Genomic DNA, 21,068 nt, shown 5'->3' on the forward strand with positions numbered 1-21,068 from the left:
GGCCGGGCTGGGCTCTAATCAAGGTTCTGAGGAAGAGTCTGCATCTAAGCTTGTTCAGGTTGATGGGAGAATTCCATTTTTTTGCTATTGCATGACTGACTTCTCCATTTCCTTGTTAGCTGTCAGTCAGGGGCCACTCTCAGCTCCTAAGGCCATTTGCATTCTTTGCTCCACGGCCTCCTCTATCTTCAAAGCCAGTGACGGTTCATCAAATACTTCTCATACTTGGAATCTCTCTGACTTCCTCTTCTACCAATCAGATAAAACTCCACTTTAAAAAAATAGATTTAGGAGGTACAAGTGCAGTATTGTTACATGTATATGGATATATTGTATCATGGTGAAATCTGGACTTTTGTGTACACATCACTCAAATAGTGAACATTGTACCAAATAGGTAGTTTTCTAACCTTCACCCCTTCCCCTCTCCCCATCTTTTGGAGTCTCTAACGTCTACTATTCCACTCTGTATGTCCGTGCATACCCAGTGTGTACCTCCCACTTACAAGTGAGAACATGCAGTATTTAACTTTCTGTTTCTGAGTTATTTCACTTATGATAATGATTCCAGGTCTATCTATGTAAAACTCTACTTTTAAAGGGCTCATATGTTTAGGTTAGGCCCACCCAGATTATGTTTTTATTTTAACATCAACTCATTAGTGACCTTAATTACACAGGTAAAATTTCTTTGCTATATCACTTAGCTTAATCGTGGATGCAGCACTGGGGGCAGAGATCAATAGGGCCACCTACAGTTCTGTCCACCAGAGTACAAACTCTGGCCCCATAATTTACTCTCACTTGCAGAAAACATTTACCTGCTCCCCAAGGTTTCCAACAGTCTCATCCCATTATGACCCTAGGTAAAGTCCAGAATCTCACTAGCTCAAAAGCTCAAAACTCATCACCTACTTATCTGAATCAGGTGTAGATAAAGTTTCTGAGTGTCACCCATTAAGTACAGCTCCTGGGGCACAATTTGTCTCCACCTGCACACCTGTGAAATCAAAGATACAAGGTATCTTTCTCCAATACTGCCAACACACAATGGTGGAAAGAATAACAGTTATAGAACTCAAGTCCAAAATTGGGGAAATGCAAGGTAAAAAGGAGTCATTTGTTTCAATCTGTTTTGAAACCCAGTTGGGCAAAATCCACCAGGTCTCAAAGTCAGGTAACCTGTGTCTCTCAGCTGCTCTGGGCTTTCATCTTCAACTTCTGGGCTCCTGCTTTAGCTCTCAGAGTCATGCTCCGTTTTTCACAAAAGGTGACATGTGTTTGCTGCTGGGGAATTTTATCAGTCTGCTTTTGCCATTTTGTAATATCTATATTCCATTTAGTCCTAGTTGGCATCTTTATTTTCTGCTAATGTTTTTTGTTAAAATATTTCCACGAATACAATGTTTTTTTTCTAAAGCATGTGGGCCTTGAGTGTATTTTCCCTGGGTTTCTCTGCATTAGACAAGAGCTGTACACACAAATCTTTCTCTAATAATCTCTTCTCTATCTTTGGCTTCTGCTTAGAGTGCTGAACACCAGTGTTTTTAAGCTTCCCAGATTCTCTCTGGTTTGATTAGAAGATCTACATGGAACACTCTTAATTCCTTGGAAGAGTCATTATGTGGCTGAACACACTAAACTTCTGAGCTTTTCAGGGTTTCAGCAAAAAGCTGCACAAGCACATATTCAGCCTTTTCTCTATGTCATAATTTTGGCATCCATCTCTGACTTTTAGGGGTATTTTTCGCCACCTGGAGAGGCTAAACTTTTGAAATTATCGAGTCATTGTCCCTTCAATAAGTCTTCCTTCAATTTATCTCTCTTCTATTACATTTTGCCATAAAAAGCAAGAAAAAAACGAGCAGCACCTTCAACACTTTGCCTGGAAATTTCCTTAGCTATACATTCCAGTTTATTACTTATGAGTTCTGCTTTCTACATAACAACTGGACACAATTTCACTAAACTTTCTGCAATTATATAACAAGGATCTCTTTTCTTCAAGTTTCCAATACTGTGTTTCTCACTTCCTTCTTGGCCCACATCAATAGTATCCTTAAAGTCCAGATTTCTACTAACAATCTGTTTAAAGTGATTTGGCTTTTTCTATAATGTTCCTCACTTTTTTCTGAGACTTCACTGGCAGAGTCTTTAACACCCATATCTCAGTCAATCAATCAAACTATTAGAGTCCTTTCTAACCCATCACGTTAAAACACTGAGTCCATACTCTCAGTGTGCCTGTATCAGTAAATCCAGACTCATACAAGTCTATATTCCTTCCACTTTGATGCCACACCCTTAAGATCCATTCCCACATATATTCCCCAGGTTTCTGTCACTATAAGCTAGAAACATCACATAGTTCTTTTGGTGTCCCTCACACCTCTCTGTGGGTCACAACTTGTACCTCACCTTAGGATCTACTGGGACTTAAGCCTCATAGTAGGTCTCTAGGTCCTGAGGAGGATCGGCAGTGCCTACAGGGTCACTAGGTCAGAAAACTCATTGTAAGTCTTCAGTAAAGTGGGGTTAACCTCAGGCAGGGGGAACAAGCTGCTTCTACTGTTGTACAGTGGGTCCCCAAGACAACTCCCCACTTCAGTAATTAGCTAGGAGGACTCAGCATACAGTTGTACTCACTGTTATAATGTATTACCTCAAAAGGATAAAAAAGCAAAATTAGCAAAGAGAAAAGGTAAATAGGACAAAGTCTGGAGGAAACTAGGCACAGCTTCCAAGTGTCCTCTCCCTGCAGAGTCACATAGCCTGGACTAATTTCTCCAGCATCTAATCGTGACAACACCTGTGAAATGTCATCTACCAGAGAGGCAGACCAGGGTTTTTATTGAGGGCTATTCACACAACCAGTCTCTGCTTAGCACATACCAAAATTCCAGAGTCCCAGAAGGAAAATCAGTCTCAGCATAGATCAAATTGTTTGCACAAAGAGGTTAAACAGTGTGAGCAACCTTTGCCATTTAGGGAATGGGGAAACTCTCCCAAAATCCAAGTTCCCAGAAATCAGCCAAGGCTCAACCTTATAAGCAGACCTTTCTAAGGGGAGCATTCTCAGGCCTTGCTCTGTTAAAACTCTTTCCTACACAGCTGTCAATGAAGACTTGGTAGAATGTAGGGGTTTGAGGTGCCCAGTTTCCTTGCATCTGTTCATATATCCCTACTCCAGTTTTCAAAATTCCACTTCTTCCTAGTCAGTGCTCTAAATTTCACAAAAGACAAATTGTGAGGTAAGGAATTAAATTTGCTTTGTAATTCAGCCATGACAGAATCAGACTCTGGGTTTAATCAGTTGCTACAACAATTGGGGGTGCTTCTGGCATTTGGTAGGAAGAAAATAGGGATGCTAGACATCCCACAAAATAACAAACTTCCCCTCATCTCATATGACTTTTGAATGCCTACTTGGATTTTCACATAGATGGAGAAACCTGCTTATAATGATCTGAGCCAATAATCTAACTCTTTACGTGTAAATACAAGGGATATTTTTACATGGGTTTAAAATTCATTGACACTTCCAAGAATATATCCATTGTGTAAATTAAGAGGAGATTGTTCTCTGTTTTGCTTGGAACTTTACCAAGAGCGGCTCATCATTTTAGAAAATCACATTCCTGATGACAAAACTACTTGTGATGCTTGAGTCACAAAAATAACACTTGTATCCTCAGTCTGCTTTCATGACTGGGGCATTCAAAATGATTTGTGTGTGTGTGTGTGTGTGTGTGTGTCTTTATGTGTGTATTTATTTCCAAATGCCAAATATAAAAACAAAAATTTTTAGTTGAATATTGGTCTCCTTTTCTCAAATTAAACCTTTTTAAGTAGGTACAATAATCTATTAATAGTTATCTCCTTGTCTCTTAGTGATGTACTAGCTCTTCTTTTTTTGTTGTTATACTTTAAGTTCTGGGGTACCTGTGCAGAACGTGCAGGTTTGTTACATAGGTATACATGTCCCATGGTGGTTTGCTGCACCCATCAACCTGTCATCTACATTAGGTTTTTCTCCTAATCCTATCCCTCCCCCAGCCCCCCGTTCCCCAACAGGCCCTGTTGTGTGATGTCCCTGCCTCTGTATCCACATGTTCTCACTCTTCAACTCCCACTTATGAGTGAGAACATGCGGTATGTGGTTTTCCGTTCCTGTGTTAGTTTGCTGAGAATGATGATTTCCAGCATCATCCATGCCCCTGCAAAGGACATGACATCCTTTTTTTATGGCCGCACAGTATTCCATGGTGTATACGTGCCTCATTTTCTTTATCCAGTCTATCACTGATGGGCATTTGGGTTGGTTCCAAGTCTTTGATATTATGAACAGTGCCGCAATAAATATACGTGCACATGTGTCTTTATAGTAGAATGATTTATAATCCTTTGGGTATATACCCAGTAATGGGATTGCTAGGTCAAATGGTATTTCTGGTTCTAGATCCTTGGAGAATCGCCACACTGTCTTCCACAATGGTTGAACTGATTTACACTCCCACCAACAGTGTAAAAGCATTCCTATTTCTCCACATCCTCTCCAGCATCTGTTGTTTCCCGACTTTTTAATAATTGCCATTCTAACTGGCATGAGATAGTATCTCATTGTGGTTTTGATTTGCATTTCTCTAATGACCAGTCATGATGAGCTTTTTGTCATATGTTTGTTGGCTGTATAAATGTCTTCTTTTGAGAAGTGTCTGTTTACATCCTTTGCCTACTTTTTGATGGGGCTGTTTGAGTTTTTTTGTAGATTCTGGATATTAGACCTTTGTCAGATGGATAGATTGCAAAAATTTTCTCCCATTCTGTAGGTTGCCTGTTCACTCTGATGATAGTTTCTTTTGTTATGCAGAAACTCTTTAGTTTAATTAGATCCCATTTGTCAATTTTGGCTTTTGTTGCCATTGCTTTTGGTGTTTTAGTCATGAAGTCCTTGCCCATGCCTATATCCTGAATGGTATTGCCTAGGTTTCTTCTAGGGTTTTTATGGTTTTAGGTCTTACATTTAAGTCTTTAATTCATCTTGAGTTAATTTTTGTATAAAATGTAAGGAAGGGATCTAGTTTCAGCTTTCTGCATATGGCTAGCCAGTTTTCCTAACACCATTTATTAAATAGGGAATCCTTTCACCATTGTTTGTTTTTCTCACGTTTGTCAAAGATCAGATGGTTGTAGATGTGTGGTGTTACTTCTGAGACCTCTATTCTCTTCCGTTGGTCTGTATATCTGTTTTGGTACCAGTATCATGTTGTTTTGGTTACTGTAGCCTTGTAGTATAGTTTGAAGTCAGGTAGTGTGATGCCTCTAGCTTTGTTCTTTTTGCTTAGGATTGTCTTGGCTATGTGGGCTCTTTTTGGTTCCATATAAAATTTAAAGTAGTTTTTTCCAATTCTGTGAAGAAAGTCAATGGTAGCTTGATGGGGATTGCATTAAATCTATTAATTACTTTGGACAGTATGGCCATTTTCACAATATTGATTCTTCAATATTGTGATATTGGGGATAGCATTGAATCTATAAATTACTTTGGACAGTATGGCCATTTTCACAATATTGATTCCTCCTATCCATGAGCATGGAATGTTTTTCCATTTGTTTGTGTTCTCTCTTATTTTGTTGAGCAGTGGTTTGTAGTTCTCCTTGAAGAGGTCCTTCACATCCCTTGTAAGTTGGATTCCTAGGTATTTCATTCTCTTTGAAGCAATTGTGAATGGGAGTTCATTCATGATTTGGCTCTGTTTTTCTATTATTGGTGGATAGGAATGCTTGTGATTTTTGCACATTGATTTTGTATCCTGAGACTTTGCTGAAGTTGCTTATCAGCTTAAGGAAATTTTGGGCTGAGACGATGGGGTTTTCTAAATATACAATCATGTCATCTGCAAACAGGGACAATTTGACTTCCTCTTCTCCTAATCAAATACCCTTTATTTCTTTCTCTTGCCTGATTTCCCTGGCCAGAATTTCCAATACTATGTTGAATAGGAGTGGTGAGAGAGGGCATCCTTGTCCTGTGCCAGTTTTCAAAAGGAATGCTTCCAGTTTTCACCCATTTGGTATGATATTGGCTGTGGGTTTGTCATAAACAGCTCTTATTATTTTGAGATACGTTCCATCAATACCTAGTTTATTAAGAGTTTTTAGCATGAAGTGCTGTTGAATTTTGTCAAAGGCTTTTTCTGCATCTATTGAGATAATCATGTGGGTTTTGTCATTGGTTCTATTTATGCGATGGATTACATTTATTGATTTGCATATGTTGAACCAGCCTTGCATCCCAGGGATGAAACCAACTTGATCATGGTGGATAAGCTTTTTGATGTGCTGCTGGATTTGGTTTGCCAGTATTTTATTGAGGATTTTCGCATCAATGTTCATCAGGGATATTGGCCTGAAATTTTCTTCTATTACAACACATGTTGTGAAGAATTTGTTCACATACTGCTTCATTTATGTATTTCTATGCACAAAGCACCCTGAAAATAGTAGCTCAAAACAACAAAACTGTGCATTGTGCCTCATGGTTCTGTAAGTTGACTGGAATCATCATGATGGTTTTTCTGACCCACATAGTGTCACTTGTAGTCATCTGGAGGCTGGCTGGGCTGGGACATTTAAGATGGGGCACACAGCACTTGCCAACCACGTCAGCTGGTAGCTTCACTTTGCTGCAGACTGGAGTAGCTCAGTTTTCCTCCAAAGGGCCCCTCCATGGTGCTTGGGCTTCTCCCCTCATTATATGGGAATTCAAAGAGACAACGTTCCCAGTGTGGAATAGCTTAGCCTTAGAAGTTACAGAGCGTCACTTCCACTGCATTCTATGGCTCAAAGCAAATCACAGGTACAGCACAGATTCAAAGGGAAGGGAAAGAGGCTCCACTTCTCAAAGTGGGGGAGGCAAGGAATTTACAGCCATTTTTTAACCATCAAAATACATGACACATAAACTGGAGAATGTAATCACCAAATGAAAAATAAAACAAACAAACAAAAACAGAAAAACTGAAAAGCCCAGCCACTTTCCATGAGGTGGGTTAGTTTTGTGCCACTGCAACACCAGGTGATGTGCATGAGAAATGCCACTGGCTCAAAGCAGTCTCCTGCTGAGGTGCTCCTGCCTGCTACCCAGCTGGCCCATGGTGAGCCCTGCAAATGCACAGAACTGGTCTCTCGAGTGTTGGATGTTCTTGATAGAAGTATCCACTACAGAGTCTCAAACATAAGCAACCATTTGGGTTATAAGAATCCAAGTATGCATGTCAAAGAAAAGCCTTGAATATTGAGGAGTAGCTTGATAAAATAGAATATTTGGGAAGACAAAGATCACGTGATATTGCAAGAGCATTGCACCTGCAGGAATCCACACTGCACAACATCAGGGAAGTGGCTTTGAGAGCAACAATGAAATGAAATAGTGCAGTTATCAGCTGTCTGAAATATGGCCAAAAATTACTTGCAGTGGATTGAAGATGAAAACTACCACTGAATGCAGCAGAATTTTTATTTTAAACCAGTGAGAAGGCACCAAAATAGGCCAATGCCCATTCTGGTATGGAAATATTTCATTCCATAAATGACAGGCCTTTCCATCCACCCTTATATGGTTTGGCTGTGTCCCCACCCAAATCTCATCTTGAATTGTAGCTCCCATAATTCCCATGTGCTGTGTGAGGAACCCAGTGGGAGATAATTGAATCATGGGGGTGGTTCCTCCCATACTGTTCTGGTGGTAATGAATAAGTCTCAGGAGATCTGGTGGTTTTATAAGGGGAAACTCCTTTCACTTGGATCTCATTCTGTCTTGCCTGCCCCCATGTAAGACGTCCCTTGCTCTTCCACCATGATTGTGAGGCCTCTCCAGCCATGTGAAACTGTGAGTCCATTAAACCTCTTTCCTTTATAAATTACCAAGTCTTGGGTATGTTTTTATTAGCAGCATGAAAGCAGACTAATACACACCCCTTCTCCAAAACCACATCCACCCCACAAACTGCATGTGTTTGTCAAGGTAAATGGTATATATAGATATACATGGTGTATATATAGATATACATGGTGTATATATAGATATATACCATATTCAATATATGGTCATTTCTTCTGCAATATGTCCCTAAAATCACTTGCTATGAAATTTTGCATAATAAAAATAACAGGGCTTGTGGGGAAATGAGGTGTATATATATATATAATATATACACACACACATACACACACATATATACACATATATATATTTATTGACTAAGAATTTAAGGTGTCTCAAACTACAGCAGAATTTTAATAAAGTTTATTATTTATTTTGTAATGAATTAATGACAAAATTATACAGCAGGTCCTGGAATAACATCATTTTATTTCAAAGTCATTTCGTTATAATGTTGAGGAGAAAAAAGATAAATGAATTCCTCCTGGTGGGGCCACCATCTGTGTGAAGTTTGCACATTCTCTCTAGGTCTGTGTAGGTTTTTTTCTGGGTACTCCTGTTTCCTCCCACATCCCAAAGGTGTGCCTGTTAGGGGAACTGGCATGTCTACACATCCCAGTGTGAGTGAGTGCAGGTGGTGTGCACGCGCCCTGCGATGGGGATGTGTCCTATTCAGGACTGGTTCCCGCCTTGCACCCTGAGCTTTGGAGATAGGCTCCGGCCACCCTCAACCCTGAACTGGAATAAGCAGGTAAACAATTCTCTTCCTTGTTTTTATTAATTTTTCTTAAATGTATTATAGCTCACATTTATTTTAATGGTTAATATTACAAGTGTTTGGGTCTTCATTTAGAAGTTTGGTGATGTTTTTGCAATCAGAAATACGCTGCAGGAACTTAACTCTTGTTGATATCAATTAGCCTATAGGAAAATTGGTTTTGCTCTATGTAATTTTGCTTACAGTTCCTGTTTCCAAGAGCCCATGAACGTCATGAAAAACTTACTGTGTGGGTGTTGAGTATTCTGTCACTAACCTCATTTCCCCACAAGCCCTGTTATTTTTATTATGCAAAATTCCATAGCAAGTGATTTTAGGAACACATTGCAGAAGAAATGACCAAATACTGAATTTCATGTTATTTTATTAAGAATTATTTTCCTTTTGCTTCTCTATATTACTGTTAGGTATATGAATAATGTATATGTTATATATGAACATATAGTCATACAAATGTGTATCACATATCTAGATCTGTTGTATTGTCCAGGAATTTCATAACCAGCTAGTAAAGGGGACCATAAAAGACACATTTTTAAAGGAGGAAACTGGAAATAGAGCTGAGGAACCTCCACTCGGTGATTCCTGAGGATACTGTACATGACCGCTAAGCCCCTGGGCTGGGATACAAGAGGTCCTGTATTAGTTATCTATGGCAGCCTAACAAATTCCCCTCACATTTAGCAGCTTAAAATAATAACTTTTTATCACCTCTCTTACTTCCTGTGGGTCAAGAATTCAGACAGGGTGTCTTGTCTCTGCCCCGTGGTGTCTGGAGTCTCCGCTGGGGCACTCAAAGCAGTAGCAGGGACCATCTGCAGGCACATAAACTGGAGAATCTAATCACCAAATGAAAAACAAAACAAACACACTGGTGGGTGTGGCAGTCCACACAGGCTTCTGGCTTTTGGCTGGAATACCCACATGTGGCCTCTCCTTGCAGACTGCACTTCCTCACAACAAGGTGGCTGGAAGCCGAGGAAAAGCACCCAAGAAAGCCAGTAGAAGCCATATTGCCTTTTATGGCCTAGCTTGGAAATCCCACAGCATCACTTTCCCTGTATTTTATTGGTCCGGGCAGTGACAGGGGTGTCCCCAGGGGTGAGGGTGAGACTGCCTCACATCTCAGTGGGGGTCAGCATTGCACCGTAGGAAGAGTCATGGGATGGAATATATACTGGTGTGACCATCTTTGCAAATACAACTCGCTCCAGCCCCCAGGCAAGGGCTTTGGGTAAAATAATGGCTAGAAAGATGAAAAAGATGATGTAGGTAAACTTAGAAAGAAACGAAACAAAACAACTCTGTAAGGGGATGCATGGAACGAAAGCAAGAGCAAAGCTGAACGCCCCTGGAATATCACAGTGAATCGAAATCCCCCAGGATCTGTGGTAAACACACATTGTTTATCTTGGAAGAGAAGAGTTTGAGGAATTTCTTTTAAAGTGACATTAGGTATATTGCCTGACACGTGGACTTTATGCAAAACTGAACTCTCACTTGGCAATTTAGCTTTGGTGTGTTTCAGAAATAAGCTCATTTGTTTTCATATCTTGTAGAAAGAATGGAAGAAAAGTCAGTTGGTTTAGTCAGTAACTCTTGCTCTGGACTCAGAGGCCTGGGGGAAAAGAGAGTGTGCATGTGCATATGTGTGTGTGTGTGTGAATGTGTGTGTGTGTGTGAATGTGTGTGTGTGTGCGTGCGTGCATGCAGAACAAAAGCAAATGCAATAAAATGAGAAGAGATGTGTTTCATTGTCCAGTTGCTTGCTTGTAATGCGAATAGCTTATGTTACTGGATGGACTCACGGGCCAGGAGCAACTAAGCCAGTTGCTTCCCATACCATGATGGGATGGCAAAACACTGGCCACTTCAGTCCATGCCACTGTGTGGCACCCTACTTTTCCTTGGGAACTGCAACTTGGTGGCTGGAGTTTCAGAGAAAACGTGAGGTATTCTAGCCACAAAAGTGAAACATGCTTCTGCCTGCAGTGCCCGGTGGAATAGTGTGGCTCAGGCAGGCCACCCAAGAGACCAACAGCCACACTGCTCATCCTACCCGAAGCCAGTAGGAAATGTTAGCCTTTGGAGCTCACTCAACACACAGGAGGCCTGTGATAAACCTTTGTGAATAGTGCACCAGGTTCCTAGCTGTCTTCCCTGAGCAGCAGAAACACAGGGCTGAAACAGTTCCAGCCAGCCTGGGCCCACGTCTGCCAACAAGCCTAGGTGTGTGACGCTCATAACAATTCTGCATTTTCTACACGGCACAGTTACCATCAGTGCCAGAGTATGCTAGAGAAGCCAAACAACTGCATTTGCAGATACTCTGAACTAACAAAACTTCATCCTCAAAACAGCTCGGTTCCTGTTTGCAATCATGAGTTTGCATAATCTGTTACCTGGAAGCAATATGAATTGCACAGCAGCTCTGGGAAATGAGCCGGGTAATTAAATCTTCAGGAGCCGAGGACAAGATGTGACATTTTACCTACAGGGCACCAAACAAAGTCAACATGTTTCATTTTTATTCTGCTCCCACTGTCCTTCTGGCCTTTTGTTTGAAACTATCTTATGAAAATACAGCATTTAAACAGCCAGAAAGCCCTCACAGACACCACAAGAGAAATGATAATGAATTGTTTGTGAACAGCCCCATGGCCAGATTAGTTTCTATAAGATACAGCTTTTTCTACTACTCCATCTTTGGCTTCCTCCATTTATTTTTAAGTTTCCCGGGGTCCCATTTTCTGTTTGTTAGGCAAAGGTTTTTGCTTCACAACTCTAATCGTGTGTAATGTCAAATAAATCCCAGGGGAGAGAACCACCGTGTTGCCATCATTGTGTATAAATTGCGGGCCAACCACGAAAGCCATTTGGAAGTCTTACTCTCATTTTTTCCTCTTTCTAGAAAACCACATCTGGTCAGGAGCCCAGTGTGTCCCACTTGGACAAGAATAGAAATCTCTCTTCTGGAATGTGGTAAACACAGATTTTGTTTCCAAGTTAACACATAATGTAGTTCTATCATTATGTTTACAGAGAATAAGTTCTCAATATCATATTAAATATAGATTCTGTGCCAAAAGAATAGGGATCAACCTGCCATCTCTATTTCCAGGAATTAGTCTTTTTTATTCCTCTAGTGGAAACCCTTGAGGAATTGGCTCATTTCCCCGCTAAAGCTGTGAAGAAAAGTTAAAGGTCAAATGGGAGAATAGAATGAAAGAGGAAGAAAACAGAGAAACTCAAAGAAACTTAGACTCTTGAACTTATTTTTTGCAAAATAATTGAAGGAGTCAGTCCCAAATCATCAGAGGGCTCTCCACCTATTTCTCCATGAACTGAGAAGCATGGAGGATTCAGGGTGGGGATGGGGAGGGGAAAACCTATGCTTTGATTCAGGGAGCAGGTGATGCTTCTAAGCTTCATTAGGAACTGAATAGTGGCAAGGTGCCCAGGGAGCATGCCTGGATTCTGGCTCCTTGCCCAACCCTCACCCTGCCCCAGGGTAAACTCAGAAAACCAAGTCAGATCATCATAATGACGTGCATGGCTGCTGGTACCTGAGACGGAAGCCATGATGTCATCTTGTCATAATTGACTTCAGGTTTGTCACCCTCAGCTCTTCTCTGGTTGAAGCCAATGGTTTCTTTCAGACCTGAGATATCCTGATGAAGCAGACCACACCTGCCCTCAGAGATGACCTCATGAGGAAGCTGAGTTGCATAATAAACATCTCTGCTGCTCAGCCACCTCCACTCTTGTTCAACAGACCTTGGCGATAGAACGGCACCCACACCAAAACAATCAGGAAGCTCTCTTATCAGCAATCTTTCTGTACCTATGAAATCAACATTCCAACCATGGCAGAACCTCCTGAGTGGACCAGAGCTTCAGAGTCAGGAAAAGCTGGAGCCTAATGATGTTTCCAATCAAACCACTCTGCAGGGGATTTTCCATTTAACATATTGTGATTGTGCAGTAACATTAGTCTTTGCCATTTAATTTATTACATTTTAAAATCTTGTGATATCCTCAACAGTCTTTGTCTATCATTTATACATATAATATAAATTTTTATTACATATTACAAACAATTGATATATATGAAGAACTCTGGGTGTTTAAATGCCAATCACTGGTACACAGGTTTGAGGAATGTAGTAGTCAGGATTCAGTTTAGGAAACCAAAGTAATTCTAGGTACTTGATTGAAGAAGGTTTAATATTTGGAATTTAGTATTTTAAAAATTATTGAAGAGGCTGGATGCAGCCTCTTAGAAATTAGAAATAATTAGAAAGAGGTGGCTCACACCTGTAATCCCAGAGCTATGGGAGGCCGAGGCAGACGGGTCAACACAGTAAAACCCCATCTCTACTAAAAATACAAAAATTAGCTGGGGGTGGTGGTGCACACCTGTAGTCCCAGCTACTTGGGAGGCCGAGGCAGGAGAATTGCTTGAACCCAGGAGACAGAGGTTGCAGTGAGCCAAGATTATGCCACTGCACTCCAGCCTGGGTGACAGAGCAAGACTCCATCTCAAAAAAAAAAAAAAATATTGAAGAAGCAGGTTTTAGGCTGTGACTCTTGGAATGACCCTCAGAACAATAAGAATCAGCCAGTGGGGGAATTATTGCCACTGAGATCAACGCTGGAGCCGGGCAATCTAGGCTGAATCTCTAGGAACTAACACCCAAAACATCGAGATGTGACTGTTCCTGAGACTCAGGAAATCAAAGATAAACACTGGGAAAACTTAGAAGAAATCCATGACTCTCCTGAACCCACAGTGAAAAACAGAAGCTGTAGGGAGGCCCAGCTTCAGCCCTGCCTCACCAGTCTTGCTCCACATCAGGGGCCAGCAAACATGTGCTAGAAAGGGCCAGAGAGTCCAGATTTGTAGCTTTGTGGGCCATAGACTCTCTGTCACAACCACTCAACTCTGCCATTACAGTGTCGAAGCAGCCAAAGCAATAAGTAAATGAACGAGTATTCTGTGCACCTGTTTACAAAAACAGACTTGGTCCCTGGGCCATAGTTAGCCAATCTTCACTCTAGTGAGTCTAAATGGAACTACTTTACCTCCAGAATCCTAGCTACAAAGGAATCTTGAAAATGTATTTTTTAGTTTTCTAATTAAATGGACCTGAGACCATGAAGGAGTACCACATTCCTGTCTGATGAAACACATTGCTCCTGCTTCTTTCTATTTATTTGAATGTAGAGAGAGCATTAGCCAATACAAAAGGTGCATACCAGGAGACAAGGGCTGTGTTGATTTGCTCCACCAAAAAAGCTACCTCTTGAAGAATTGCTACAGCTATAGTCACATATTATTACATGTATGATAATTTATTGTCATTCTCCAAGAATCACCTGTCCTCTGCATGAAGAGGACACGAGAGTCACCTCCTCTGCATCTTGCAAGACTCTGATGGTGCACCATCTTTGAAATTCACCAGACATGTTTGTCGATTTTGGTTTTACAGGGAAAGGTAGTTCCAGGGGTTTCCATTAGACCATTTCTACCAGAAGGACCCTAACCTCACCCACCACATTGATAAGGAAATCTTTGTGGAGATTTGAGCAGTTGTCGAGTATTTCTATCTCAACTTTACATTCAGGAGCTAGAAAAATAACCACAAGATGGGCTTCCAGAGCCACTGGCCTACTGTGAAATAGACTTGGGCCAAAATTCCATTTCTCCCCTGACCATCTCACCTCCCACATCAGTCTCCAATCTGGTTTGGATTCATATCAGCCCAGAGCCTGTGCCTACGAATCCCTGAAAATCTGGGTTTCTCCCTTTCCGCTGTGCACGGCCACCCTAGTTAATGGCTTCACATAACTTCTTAGATGGTAGGAGGAAGATAGAGTATGCTCTTGTGGCAGTTTCTCTAGGGTCTGGGCTCAAGGGGAACCAACCACCTCTTCTCTCAGGGACTTTCCATAGTGTCTGCTCACTCAAGACTCAGGAGTGTTAACTCAAGTGCTTTTCAGCTTATAGATCAGATAGGTTGTCTGTTGATTTCATGGACACCATGACCCCACCCTGGAAACCTGTGGGCCCAACCATCCTGAGCACCACTTGGCCCTGCTGCTGGTCATGGTGGTCACTCTCATCTTGTCACTGACAGCAGAGTTAACTCTTCTGGAGTTAAGGCTTGTGAAGGAAAGTTAGAGGTCCAGGTCACCAACAGATGAATCTATCACTCAACTGACTATGACAGGAATATAAAGCTAGCTTTTACCTTTTTAATTTGTTAAATAAAAGAACTGTGATTGTATTTAACACAGACTTCACGCTTGATTTCTTCTCCTATTGACATATGACTGATATCTATGAAAAACTGTGTTTTTGTTGTATTTCGGTGCTCATGGCAAACTCAAAATTTGGAATTTAAGTTGTCACTATTTGGGGTTTTGCCTCTTTGCTGAGACACATGACAAAGTCAGGGGTAAACAGGCTTTATGAGGCATTTTCTGTCAATAGTCAGAACTAGAGTCCCTTGATGAATCACAAATCTATTTAGCTGAAGATTTATGGTATCTTATCATGGAACCGTTGTGATTTCCAACTCTGAGACAGACTGTAAGGCTCTGTGATTCGGAACGACTGATCTGCAGCAGACAGATTCCATAAGGCTCAACACTGAAGAAGCGTGAAGCAGGGGAGGCGAGACCTGGGCCCAGAACCAGGTCTAGGGGAGACCCACGTTCGGGCTTGAACCCCAATATGCCAGTGTCATTATTCCTCTGCAGAATGGGTTAGTACTGCCCAGGATGAGGATGGAGTTTGTCCCCACAGGAAGGAATGCAGCCAACAGGAATGGCTTTGTGCTCCAGCACAAATGAGTTCAGCAAAAAAGCACAGACTCTGGAACTAAACTAGTTTGAATTCCCACCTCCAACATTTCCCAGAGAAATTACTTACTTTGTCTCTAAAATGAGGATGAGGGAGTTCCTAACTTACAGGATTGCTTTGAGAATTAAGCAAGTTAACTCATGTGAAACGCTGCGAGCAGTGGCTGGCACATGGTGAGTTCAATGAATCAGCTACACCATCTATATGGGGCGACAGGGCAGGAATGGGGACCCAGAAGAGGAAAGCAGAGTAGCAGAGGGTAGACCTTACTCCCCTGAGCTATCCCTGCAGGGGTGTTTGGATGGGATTGCACCTGCTCTGCCAATCCTTCTGTCTTTAATAATTGAGCTTCTCTCCCACGGTAGGAAAACATTGAGCTCCGCCACCCGCTCAGGTGATACGCTCCAGGCACAGGCGTTAAGGAGTTGCAGTTATCTTTCAGGTGGCCTCTAGGTGTCTCTCGGGCCTGAATATAGGAGAATAGCCCATTCCACTGACGTCTCTCTTCCCAGCCCTTCTTCTTTCTTTCCTTCTTCCCTTCCCCCCTTCCACTCTTGACATTTGTTAAACTAAACTGAATCCGAGCAGAAGTTGCATATCATCTTCTAGAAAGTCCAAAACACTCTAATTCAAGCTACACTCCCCAAAAGCATCCAAAAAGCTGCTGAAAGAAATGTGCATGGTCCCAGGCAGAGTGACCCATAGTGAGTTATCCCCTCATCTGTTGTCCTGGGATGTATTCAGGGTTCTCAGGGGCCACTCTCCTGCCACAGACAGTTTCTTCGAGCTCAGGCAACCCCAGCCTAGGCAGCCATATAATATAATGCCTTAGCGCAGCTCACTCAGGGATCCATGCTTATCAGGAACATGGGCTTGGTATGAAGAGACACAAACACTCTGGAGTTGTACGCAGAATGGACCACCCAAGGCTTTGTTGGTATCAACACATTCTAGAGTATCACTCTGTTCATCCATGGAACCAAAAGCCTCCCATCAGGCAGAAGAGATGGTCAAGATGACGGGAGGGGACCATCAAAGGAGGAGGGACACAGAGAGAAGATAGACGGCACATGGCAATGGAGGACTGGCTTAGTCCACCCCTGCCTCATGAGAACAAGAAAAGATGATAATTGTTGTTGTTAGAAAGTCATCTGCTTGAAGGCACTGGAGAACAAACAAGCCAATTAATAGTTACAGAACATGATCTGGGAGCAAAAGGAAGGACAGAGAGTGAACCTAGCACCTGTAGCCAATCTTCCCAGAGACACTTGCTGCTTCCAGAAGCAGTCCAGAGGCAAGGAGAGGGAGCAGGAGAGCTCCTGGAAGCCTTTCAGTGCAGCGGGCATAAGGTCTGGAGTTCAGGGCCCACAAAGGGCAGGGAAGGCTCCTAAACCACCCATTCTCAGTTGGGACCATGAAAGGCTACATCCTATGACCAAGGGTGATCCATTTGTTAATCAGCCCTGTGGGCACTGAATCCCAGTGTCAAATCACTTGTGAAATTGGATTATGGGGAACCTGAGTTGCTCAGATCCCAGTTGCCAACCAGGAGAAAATACAAATCTTGCCTGAAGGGAGATAACATCAGACTAGGCCTCAACCTGTTTCTGTTACTCTTAATAAACAATATTGCCATTCAGTCAGAAATGACCCCATATTCTCAAAACCAAAGCATGGGAATGTAAAGCAAGAAAGGCAATTTAAAAAATAGAAGCAATATCAAATCATCAAGTTGTACACCTTAAATCTATACAAATTTAAGAAAAGAAAGACAATAGAAGCAAACTCTGGTATTGCGCCCAAAATGGAGTTATCAGAACTGACTTTAAAACAACTTTGTAAAGCCTACATCAAAGAAAGAATACCAGAATGAGCTCTCATGTACAAATTATGCACCTTCACCAATTATGTATACACACACACACTTTTTTGGAGTATTTAAAAATAGATCACAGACATAGTATCATTTCCTCTCTAAGGACTTCAGTATATAATTTTAATGACCTAACCATTGTACCATTATCACACCTAAGAAAATAAACAAGAGTTTCTCAATAGCATTTAAAATCCAGTTTGAGTCACAGTCTATAAATTAACTACCTCAATATGTTTAAGCAGGTTATGAATAAGACTAAAAATTTCAACAGAAAACTGGAAACTTTTAAAGAAAAACAATGGACATTCTAAACCTGAAAAATAAAATTGTTGATATTAAAGCTTATAATGGGCTAAATAGCAGATGAGATACAGGTAAGGAGAAAATATGTGAATAGGAATATAAATTAGAAGAAAATATTCTAAATAAAGCACAAAGAGACAAACAGATGTGAAACATAAGGGAAAGGGTGAAAAACAAGAGAACACAGTGTGCTGTTCAGAGGTAACAGCACAGACTGGAGCAGAAGCAACCTTAAGAGATACTGGGTGAAGATTTCCCCAAACTAATGAAAGATATTTCATTGAAGACAATTTATGCCCCTTACCAGATGCACTCAGACTCTCCTGACTCCAGGGACCTGCACCCCTTGTTTGTGGAGGTCTCCAGCTGCTTCTGCCCCAGCTGCCACCACATCACCTCCAGGGCCATTGGGGTCTCGGCCTTACTCCATGAGGTGAGCCCGGCTCCTCCTCGTCCCATGGAGCTGTTTGATCACTGCTCAGCTAATCTGGAAAATAATAATGAAATGATAGTTAGAAAATTCCCATATATTTGGAAGGTAAGGGATAAATTTCTAAAGAACTCAAGGATCAATGAAGACAGTACAATGCAAATTAGAAATTATTTTGAACTTGATAACAAAAATGTAAACACTTGTGAGATGCAGCTAACACGTGCTTAGAGGGAAATTTTAAAACTTAAACAGATATATTAAAGAACATAAATAACTAAATATCAAGTGGCAAAGTATCCATCTAAAGAAATTAGAATGAAATTACCAAATTAATTTTTTTTAAAGACAAAGTTGGAGAAAGAGAATAAAAAGAAAGGATAGAAATTAATGTAATAGAAAATAGACATCTAATACAAAGGCTCAATAAAGCCAAAGTTCTTTCTTTGAAAGAAGCAACTGGTCAAACTCCTGCTAAGACTTATCAATGTAAAAAAGAAGAGACAAATCCCAAGAATCAGAAATGGAGGGTGGGGGGGCACATCACTATAGGTCCTGGAGATAGGAACATGATAGTAAGATGATAATTACAATAGACCAATAAACTTAAATTTTTAAGAGAAAAGTAAACAAATTCCTAGGAAAATCCAACTCACTAAAGCTGACTCCAGAAGAAATAATAAACATGGATAATCCTGTAATATTGAAGAAATTAACACCATAAATTCAAACCTTCCCTTAGAGAAAACTCAGGACCCAAATGGCTGCATCAGCGAAAAACGAATGCCAATCTTACACAAACTCCTCCAGAGAACAGAAATCGACGAAGCCCCCAGGAACCTGTTTTCTGAAGCCTGCATGACCTTGACACCAAAACCAAACAATGTCATTGTAAAAAAAGGAAAAGAACCGGCAAATTCCTCTCATATATAGAGATGCAAAAATACTTTTTACAGGGAAGGGAAGCCAGGTGGGGGGGATGAAGAAAAGTTGATTCATGTGTACAAGAATATCGTCAGAAGGAATAAGTTCTAGTATTCTATAGTACAGCAGAGAAATTACAGTTAACTATAATTTATTTTATGTTTCAAAATGGCTAGAAGAATTGTAATGTTCCCAACACAATGAAAATATAAAGTCTTGAGATGGTGGATACTGCAGTTACCCTGATTTGATCATTACACAATGGGTACAGGTATCAAAATATCATATGTACCCCCAGAATATGTACAGCCACGATATATCAACAAAAATACAAACAACATTTTTTTAAAATAAATAAGTGATGATTGAGAGAGACGGGGGACTTTCTGGAGCAAAGAGGCAGGGTCCTCCTCTTCACTGCGGAGGTTTGTCTGGAGGGCAGCTTTGGCTGGCTGGTTTGGAGCATTCACAGAGTGCCTTGTCCTCCCTCACCACCTCCTGCCCAGCAGCCTGTATCACATAGGCCTTGTTGCCATCTGTGGTCTGATTCCATCTGCTTTTATTTGTGGTTTGGGAGACACCTTATCACCTCATTTTGTTATAAATGCTATTCATAGATAATGAGTTTTTATTATTTCAATTGCTCTGTCTCGATTTGTTGAGGGATTCCAAACATTCACAATTATGCCACCACTGCTGCCTTCTTACTCAGGGTTTAACCCATGCCTTTAATATCAATGCTAGTCCATAGTATGTATGCTGCATTGTTTTTACAGCAGTTCCGTAGATATTCCATGGATAAATATTCAGATTGTGTTCTGTGTTTTTCTATTATAATAAATGCACAACAATATCTTTGGGCATATTTCTATTTTTTTAATTTTTGTAAAACATATTGCTAAAAGTGGGATTTCTACATCATAGAGTTAACAGATACTGTCAGATGACTTCCCCTAACATTTGGGGCAATGCACACTCCCATCTGTAAAATCAGAGAGTACAGTTTCTCTAAATCCTTTCCAATATTGGATCCTATAAATTTTCTCCAATTTGTTAAAATTTGATAGTAAATTTGGCATTTTGCTGTTTTAATTTTAATTGTCCTAATACTAATGAGGTCGAGAGTTTTAATTTTCTTTTACTTCTTGCATTTTCTCTTGCCTATTCATGTCCTTTGATATTTTTCAACTGGATCTTTATTTTTCCTTTTCTGAAGAAGTTCTTTGTATATGAGAGATATTAAACCTTTGTCCACATATAGTGTAAATGTTTTACCCTGTCATTTGCTATTTGACTCTTTCTGATGTTTTTTGCCATATAGAAATGATTAACTTCTATCGTGAAACCAGCCACTATCTGCCTATATGTCCTTTGAGGTTTGTTTGTTGCTTGAGATGGCCTTTTTCACCCCAATGTTAGGCAACATTCTTCTATATTTTCTTTTAATACTTGTGTGGGTTTGTTTTACACTTAGTTATTTGATATGCTTTGGATCTGTGTCCCCACCCAAATCTCATTTTCAATTGTAATACCCAATATTTGGAAGTGGGGCCTAGTGGGACGTAATTGGATCACAGGGATGGCTTCTCATGGTTGAGCACCATCCCCTTGGTGCTGTCTCATGATAGAGTTCTCATGACATCTGGTTGTTTGAAAGTGAGGGGAACCTCCCTGCTTTCTCTCTTGCTCCTGCTCCTGTCCTGTAAGACATGCCTGTTCCTCCTTTGCCTTCCGCCATGATTGTAAGTTTCCTGAGGCCTCCCCAGCCATGCTTCTTGTGCAGTCTGCAGAACCGTGAGCCAATTAAATCTCTTTTCTTTATAAATTACCCAGTCTCGGGGTATTTCTTTAGAGTCGTGCAAAAATGAACTAATACATTATTTAAACTTGGATTTTTTGTGCGCGGAACAAGGTAGGAGTCTATCTTTGTTTCCTTTCAAGTGA

The 21,068-nt window shown here is 40.9% G+C and overlaps 1 protein-coding gene and 1 long non-coding RNA gene across 11 annotated transcripts in view; one reads left to right on the top strand and one right to left on the bottom strand.

Moving 5' to 3' along the window:
* LOC126937670 (40S ribosomal protein S20-like) overlaps window positions 1-21,068 on the top strand; it is a 1,038,442-nt gene that overhangs the window by 737,851 nt on the left and 279,523 nt on the right. The window lies entirely within an intron of this gene.
* Window positions 1-21,068, bottom strand: part of LOC126937678 (uncharacterized) — a 117,272-nt gene that overhangs the window by 67,579 nt on the left and 28,625 nt on the right. For all 4 annotated transcript variants that reach the window (XR_007719811.1, XR_007719812.1, XR_007719813.1 and 1 more), the window contains one exon: window positions 18,075-18,257. This is a non-coding gene — a long non-coding RNA (uncharacterized LOC126937678). The remainder of the gene's footprint in view (window positions 1-18,074; window positions 18,258-21,068) is intronic.

This window comes from Macaca thibetana, chromosome 15, assembly GCF_024542745.1.
Source record: "Macaca thibetana thibetana isolate TM-01 chromosome 15, ASM2454274v1, whole genome shotgun sequence".
Lineage (NCBI taxonomy): Eukaryota > Metazoa > Chordata > Mammalia > Primates > Cercopithecidae > Macaca > Macaca thibetana.